This window comes from Salmo trutta, unplaced genomic scaffold (genome assembly GCF_901001165.1).
Source record: "Salmo trutta unplaced genomic scaffold, fSalTru1.1, whole genome shotgun sequence".
In the NCBI taxonomy this organism is placed as follows: Eukaryota; Metazoa; Chordata; class Actinopteri; order Salmoniformes; family Salmonidae; genus Salmo; species Salmo trutta.
The window spans coordinates 211,255-219,362 of record NW_021822941.1 but is presented as its reverse complement, the minus strand read 5'-3'; the positions used below and the strand labels follow the sequence as shown (position 1 = coordinate 219,362).

At 45.0% G+C, this 8,108-nt stretch overlaps 1 long non-coding RNA gene across 2 annotated transcripts; it reads left to right on the top strand.

Annotated features, from left to right (window-relative positions):
• Positions 1–2,942: 2,942 nt before the first annotated feature.
• Positions 2,943–6,799, top strand: LOC115187362 (uncharacterized). 2 transcript variants are annotated; one of them, XR_003876041.1, is made up of 2 exons: positions 2,943–3,545; positions 6,666–6,799. It is a non-coding gene; the product is annotated as an uncharacterized LOC115187362 (long non-coding RNA). The 2 variants fall into 2 exon arrangements; XR_003876042.1 differs by lacking the exon at positions 2,943–3,545 and adding an exon at positions 4,254–5,326.
• Positions 6,800–8,108: the final 1,309 nt, after the last annotated feature.

Sequence of the window (8,108 nt, the reverse complement as noted above, 5' to 3'; positions counted from 1 at the left end):
GAGACAGAGAGAGAGACAGAGAGACATAGAGAGACATAGAGAGAGACATAGAGAGAGAAAGAGAGACAGAGCGAGAGACAGAGAGACATAGAGAGAGACATAGAGAGAAAGACAGACATAGAGAGAGACATAGAGAGAGAGAGAGAGAAAGAGACAGAAACATAGAGAGAGACATAGAGAGAGAGAGAGAGAGACAGAGATACATAAAGAGAGACATAGAGACATAGAGAGAGAGAGAGACATAGAGAGAAAGACAGACATAGAGAGAGACATAGAGAGAGAGAGAGAGAAAGAGACAGAAACATAGAGAGAGACATAGAGAGAGAGAGAGACAGAGATACATAAAGAGAGACATAGAGACATAGAGAGAGAGACATAGAGAGACATACAGAGACATAGAGAGAGACAGAAAGAGAGAGATAGAGACATAGAGAGAGAGACCTAGAGAGACATAGAGAGAGACAGAGAGAGAGAGAGAGTGGGGGGAGAGAGACATAGAACGAGACATAGAGAGAGACATAGGGACATAGAGAGACATAAAGAGACAGAGAGAGAGACAGAGAGACATAGAGAGACATAGAGAGAGACATAGAGAGAGAAAGAGAGACAGAGCGAGAGACAGAGAGACATAGAGAGAGACATAGAGAGAAAGACAGACATAGAGAGAAACATAGAGAGAGAGACAGAGAGAGAGAAAGAGACAGAAACATAGAGAGAGACAGAGAGAGAGAGAGACAGAGAGACATAAAGAGAGACATAGAGACATAGAGAGAGAGACATAGAGAGACATACAGAGACATAGAGAGAGACAGAAAGAGAGAGATAGAGACATAGAGAGAGAGACCTAGAGAGACATAGAGAGAGACATAGAGAGATACATAGAGAGAGACAGAGAGAGAGAGAGAGTGGGGGGAGAGAGACATAGAACGAGACATAGAGAGAGACATAGGGACATAGAGAGACATAAAGAGACAGAGAGAGAGACAGAGAGACATAGAGAGACATAGAGAGAGACAGAGAGAGAAAGAGAGACAGAGCGAGAGACAGAGAGACATAGAGAGAGACACAGAGAGAAAGACAGACATAGAGAGAGACATAGAGAGAGACATAGAGAGAAAGACAGACATAGAGAGAGACATAGAGAGAGAGAGAGAGAGAGAGACAGAGAGACATAAAGAGAGACATAGAGACATAGAGAGAGAGACATAGAGAGACATACAGAGACAGAAAGAGAGAGATAGAGACATAGAGAGAGAGACCTAGAGAGACATAGAGAGAGACAGAGAGACATAGAGAGAGACATAGAGAGATACATAGAGAGAGACAGAGAGAGAGAGAGAGTGGGGGGAGAGAGACATAGAACGAGACATAGAGAGAGACATAGGGACATAGAGAGACATAAAGAGACAGAGAGAGAGACAGAGAGACATAGAGAGACATAGAGAGAGACATAGAGAGAGACAGAGAAACATAGAGAGAGACGTAGAGAGAGACAGAGAGACATAGAGAGAGACATAGAGAGTGAGATATAGAGACATAGAGAGTGAGACATAGAGACATAGAGAGAGAGACAGAGAGAGACATAGAGAGAGACAGAGAGAGAGAGAGAGAGACATAGAGAGAGAGACATAGAGAGACATAGAGAGAGACATAGAGACATAGAAAGACATAGAGAGACATAGAGAGACAGAGAGAGACAGAGAGACATAGAGACAGAGAGAGACATAGAGAGAGACAGAGAGAGAGACATAGAGACATAGAGAGAGAGGCATGGAGAGACAGAGAGAGAAAGAGAGACAGACAGAGACATAGAGACATAGAGAGGGAGACAGAGAGACAGACATTGAGAGACAGAGAGACAGAGAGAGACATAGAGAGACAGAGAGAGACACAGAGAGAGAGACATGGAGAGACAGAGAGACAGAGAGAGACAGACATAGAGACATAGAGAGAGAGACATAGAGACATAGAGAGAGACATAGAGAGAGAGACAGAGAGACAGAGAGTGACATAGAGAGATAGTGGCTGAATTTCAACTGAATGATGAACTGAAGACAATAGGTTTGTTGTTGTATTTTTGTAATTCTCCTGTTTCATGCTGCAGTTCCATAACTGGTCAGTAGAGTGTGGTAGAGCGTAGCAGAAACACCAAAGTGAAAGACCCATCAGACCAAGGAGCTACCAGCCTTGTCTACCTGCCTCACTGAAAATCATGTGAATTATATACCAGCTAATCAGACTGAGGTTCTATCCCAAATAGCTCACTATTCCCTATATATTGCACTACTTTTGACCAGAGCCCAATGGGCCCAGGTCAAAAGTAGTGCACTATAAATTGAATATGGTGTCATTTGGGATGAAGCCTGAATATTACTGGTAGAATTGGCTTGAAATCGCTGACCAGGCTGGATGTGCTGCTCAGTCATTAGGATAAATATCAATGAAAACATATATTGTACAATTAAATGGACTGATCAAATGGATAATACACAGAGAGAGAGAGAGAGAGAGAGAGAGAGAGAGAGAGAGAGAGAAAGAGAGAGAGAGGCAGAGAGAGAGAGAGAGAGAGAGAGAGAGAGAGAGAGAGAGAGAAAGAGAGAGAGAGAGAGAGAGAGAGAGAGAGAGAGAGAGAGAGCACTGCTACCCACTCACCTGAACCACTGCCATGATAGGGAGAAAGAGAAAGAGGGAGCGAGAGAGAGAGATAACTTTGGCAATGTAAACATATGTTTACCAATAAAGCCCCTTAAATTGAATTGATATGATATATATTGTATAGTAATCAGATGGCAGCCTGGGCAGTCAATGACATGACATGGTTGATGCAAAGCAATGTCTGCAGTGTAGTCATCCCTCAACAGAACCATAGTCATGTTCCTGTCACATGGCGATGACGCGGTCACGTGTACCTCTGCCACTTTACCTTACTGTCAGACACTCAGTCACTGCCAGACAGAGAAGTCCGTATCAACAACAGGAAGAGCCCCAGAGACAGGTGGATCCAGTGATTCTCTGTATCAACAACAGGAAGAGCCCCAGAGACAGGTGGATCCAGTGATTCTCTGTATCAACAACAGGAAGAGCCCCAGAGACAGGTGGATCCAGTGATTCTCTGTATCAACAACAGGAAGAGCCCCAGAGACAGGTGGATCCAGTGATTCTCTGTATCAACAACAGGAAGAGCCCCAGAGACAGGTGGATCCAGTGATTCTCTGTATCAACAACAGGAAGAGCCCCAGAGACAGGTGGATGCAGTGATTCTCTGTATCAACAACAGGAAGAGCCCCAGAGACAGGTGGATCCAGTGATTCTCTGTATCAACAACAGGAAGAGCCCCAGAGACAGGTGGATCCAGTGATTCTCTGTATCAACAACAGGAAGAGCCCCAGAGACAGGTGGATCCAGTGATTCTCTGTATCAACAACAGGAAGAGCCCCAGAGACAGGGGGATGCAGTGATTCTCTGTATCAACAACAGGAAGAGCCCCAGAGACAGGTGGATGCAGTGATTCTCTGTATCAACGATGGCAACTTCAAACATTCATGGTAAGAGAAGAGACACAATGCGCACACAGTATCATCTTGTGTTAAACGTGTGTCATGCTCTTCATCTTTAAAGCCACACTCCTTCATTTGTTCATAGCCTCAGAGAGTTACCACAGCTAATGACCATCAAGATCTTATGAAGTTGTGAAACTGACTTGCCACTCTGATGCCACGGGGGATAAACGTAGATTTTTAACGGTTAAGTTCAGACATTCATTCTGAATGGTTCAGGTAAGGCTGTATATGATGGGCAACCTGAGCATACACAAATAAGTGTACAGTTTCCACATGAAACCATGTTCATATCCTGAAAGTCTATATTTTGGAGTGCAGACCTCATTTTACCAGTAGGAGACTGAATGTTTGCCACTACGGAGTAGCTGGCCAAGTTTAAACAAGGCATTTCAGTCATATGTCAAGGCTTTCAGAAAGGGCCCAGTGTTAGTTATGAAGATGAGATGTTAAGGAAGTGATACAGACCAAATTGAAGTGTTGTGAGTTTTGTTTGCGTGTTCTACGGTCTTGTAAAGATGAAAGCCCCACAAACAACGCAGAGTTCATCCAGAAAAGTGGATTGGCAATATAGGCACATGTATTTTTCCCATTTGCATATTTTGTTAAAATATTTATTATATTTACATTCAACTGATAAAGGTTAATTTGGATGAATATTGATATATATTAAAAATGACATGGTAGGGTGTGGTGCCTGGCCTTACAGATAATGCAATCTTAAAATACTATGCCTTCTGTTGACCTTTTCAAAACATTCCAAATTACATAAACGTGTTCAAGAAAGCTGCAGCATTTGAATGTATATTTCAGAGTCTATAACATCCATAACGGTAAACTTTGGAAAATTACAATATTTTCAAAACAATAGTTTTTGTGTTCAGCCAAAAATGGCAATCCATGATTTGACCTACGACTTACAAATTCAGTCTTTTCCTAATATGTTTTCAGTCTCCTCAAGAAGCTTGTCCACAACAACATCCATAACACTTCATATTTTCTAGATTTCTCCAACATGCCAATACTTAGACGTCCACTTTTTTTGGGTTTACACTCCGGGTACTATAGACACATACAACAAAAGTTTCGTTTGATTTCACGCTCTGAAATAGTGAAAATGACAATGCACCTTTTGTGTAAGAGCTGTTTGGAATAAAAACCTGTTCAGGTGGTTCGCAATCTGATCTGACCAATGACAGTTCATCTGAGGAAGGGGGTGTGCTGTAGACCATAATATCAGCCAATCAGGGATGTGTATGTAAATATCTTCCAAAAAATGTCCTAACGCCCACACCATCAGACTGAGCATTTCAATGGCCAGAAGAGTCTTAGGGAAATAAATGATTGTTTTCATTAAATAAACACAAACACTGATTTATTAGACATAAAATGATACAAAATAAAAAGGCTGCATGAGGCTTCAAACAGAAAAAAACAACCAAGTGATTAGCAGTGGGTTGAACCTGCGAGCCTCTGAGTGATGCTCACCGTCCTGCGGACCTGGACTGACGTCAAACATCACCAGGGATTTGGTTTGACCTGTAATGGCACCAGCTATTATCAGTGTCGTATCAAATGATGACAAGGTCTGTAGACATTTGGCCATTTTTACTGTGATTGTCTGTAAATTAGTATGTATTTAACTGTTTCAAAGTCAGGGTTAAATGCAAACGTCTTCTGTCTACTGAGGCACTAGAACCTGCTAAACTTCATTTTTTTGTCTCCTACAACCTACGCAGAAAGCTTCATCTGATAAAGACTCTCTGCTGGTAGGTTGACAACATTCCATGGAGTATTTTATTTCATCGTTGGCATGTTCACCGGAAGCTCTGGCTCTGAGGGTCACAGGTTCAATCTCAGTGCTGAGGGCTCTTTTTTTAAAGACTTTCACGAAACCTTAACCCTTAACTTAACCTCCCAGAATGACTGGCTAAAGTGAACAGTTGCCTGAACTTCTGTTTAAACCCTATCCCAAACCTTAGCCTAAAACTATGTTAATCCCCCCGTGGAGAACAGTCTGATTCTTAAGTCACTTTGTGATATCTTGACTGCACCATTTACACCTGCTGTACCCTATGCACGTGATGAATACACTTTGATTGGATTTGATCTGGGTAACATTCAATCCCATTTTACTGGTTTGGGGTAGTTTAGAGTGGGTTTTGGTAGGACTCCTAGTTATTAATAAACTTCATCTACGTTCTCCCCCCTCTCTTGTCCTCCCGCTCTTCCACTCCTCCCAACCCCCTCCCTCTCTCCTCCCTCTCTCCTCCCACCCCCTCCCTCTCTCCTCCTTCTCACCTCCCTCTCTCCTCCCAACCCCCTCCCTCTCTCCTCCCAACCCCCTCCCTCTCTCCTCCCAACCCCCTCCCTCTCTCCTCCTTCTCACCTCCCTCTCTCCTCCCACCCCCCTCCCTCTCTCCTCCTTCTCACCTCCCTCTCTCCTCCCAACCCCCCCCCTCTCTCTTCCCAACCCCTCCCTCTTTCCTCCCTCTTCTCCCAACCCCCCCCCTCTCTCTTCCCAACCCCTCCCTCTCTCCTCCCTCTCACCTCCCTTTATCCTCTGTCTCTCCTCCCACCCCCTCCCTCTCTCCTCCCTCTCACCTCCCTTTATCCTCTGTCTCTCCTCCCACCTCCTCCCTCTCTCCTCCCTCTCTCCTCCCTCTCTTCTCCCTCTCTCCTCCCAACCCCCTCCTTCTCTCCCCCAACCCCTCCCTCTCTCTTCCCTCTCACCTCCTTCTCTTCTCCCTCTCTCCTCCCAATTCCCTCCCTCTCTCCTTCCTCTCTCCTCCCAATCCCCTCCCTCTCTCCTCACAACACCCTCCCTCTCTCCTCCCAACCCCCTCCCCCTCTCTCCTCCCAACCCCTCCCTCTGTCCTCCCTCTCTCCTCCCAACCTCCTCCCTCTCTCCTCCCTCTGTCCTCCCTCTCTCCTCCCTCTGTCCTCCCTCTCTCCTCCCTCTCTCCTCCCTCTCTCCTCCCACCCCCTCCCTCTCTCCTCCCTCTCTCCACCCTCTCTCCTCCCAAACCCCTCCCTCTCTCCTTTCAACTTCCTCCCAACCCTTCTCCCTCTCTCCTCCCTCTCTCCCCCCTCTCTACCTCCATACAGGTTTCTGTAAAGTGCTAGGAAGCACACTGCTGGGATTCACCTCTGGATTACCTGGAGGCTACCTGCTGTCCTCTACAGTGGAAGCAGGACTAGGTGACCTGTTTGGACCTCCACCAAAAGACGCTATTGAGAAAGAATCACAGTCCTTCAACAAGCTTATCATATTTCTGACTATGTGGATAGGATTTCTTCTAATGGTTTTGATCCCCATAACGGTCTTACAACAGGTCAAAGCTAACTTTAGGAGAATGATGAGGGCTGGGGAGACTGAGCCGGATGCCAAGGAGGTGACTGTAGTTCTGCTCGGGACCACTGCAGTATGTGGAGGTTTGGGACACCTCATGGAAACTGCCGTTGGAAGACTGTCTGACATCCAAGTTGTGTACAAATATACTGTAGATACGTCTGTGACTTTAGCATTTATAGTAGCAGCACATTATGTTGCTGGATGTGCAGTAGTTGTGTCCGCTCCTTTTGGTATGGGACCAATGAAACGGGCAGCAGTAGCAGCAGGAGGAGGGGCTATATTAGAAGTAATACTAAACAATCAGCCAGTAGTCGGGCAATGGGGTACCTTGGGAGCTCTGCTGGGTCCTGCCGGTGCTGCTGGGGTGGCTCTGTCTGCTGGTCTAACATGGAACGGGAGTACCTATGGGGTAGCAGGGAGCAATGGTACTTATGGGTGGGCAGGTAGAATGGGGACAACACTGGGGGCATTGTGTGCAGCTTGGTTTGGGACAGGGGCTCTGGGTGTTGTCACTGCCTTCCTTCACATGTGGTTCTCTTGCATCTTCTCTGCCGCAATACCAGTAGAGCTCCTCGTGTGGTGAATCTCAGGTAGAAGATAAACCCAACATAACGTTTTCTTTTTGTAATTGTTGTATTTCAATTCTATCAGTATATCAGATTACTTGTAGTCTATGTATGTGTCACGGATTTCTTCGTCTTCAGACGATATGGCGAAATCATCATCGGAAAATGAGGACCAATATGCAGCAGAGTTGAGATAGTTCATTTTGAACTTTTAATAAATTCCAAAACGAACAGACAAAACAACAAAAACGAACTCACGATACACTGACAGTCCTATTAGGCTTACACACGCTAACACGGAACAATCTCCTACAAATACACAGACAAACACACCCAACTAACATAGGACTTCCAATCAAAGGCAACACCAAACAGCTGCCTTCAATTGGAAGTCCACCCCAATTAACTCAACATAGAAATAGATACCTAGACTAAACATAGAATTACATAAACAAGGAACAGTGCCCAAAAACCCCGGAATACATAAATCAAATGCCCTTTTTAGAAAAACCTCTACCCCTAACCACATAAAACAAATACCCTCTGCCACGTCTTGACCAAACTACAATACCAATTAACCCTTATACTGGCCAGGACGTGACAGTATGGGAATACAGGCAGCCATTTGTT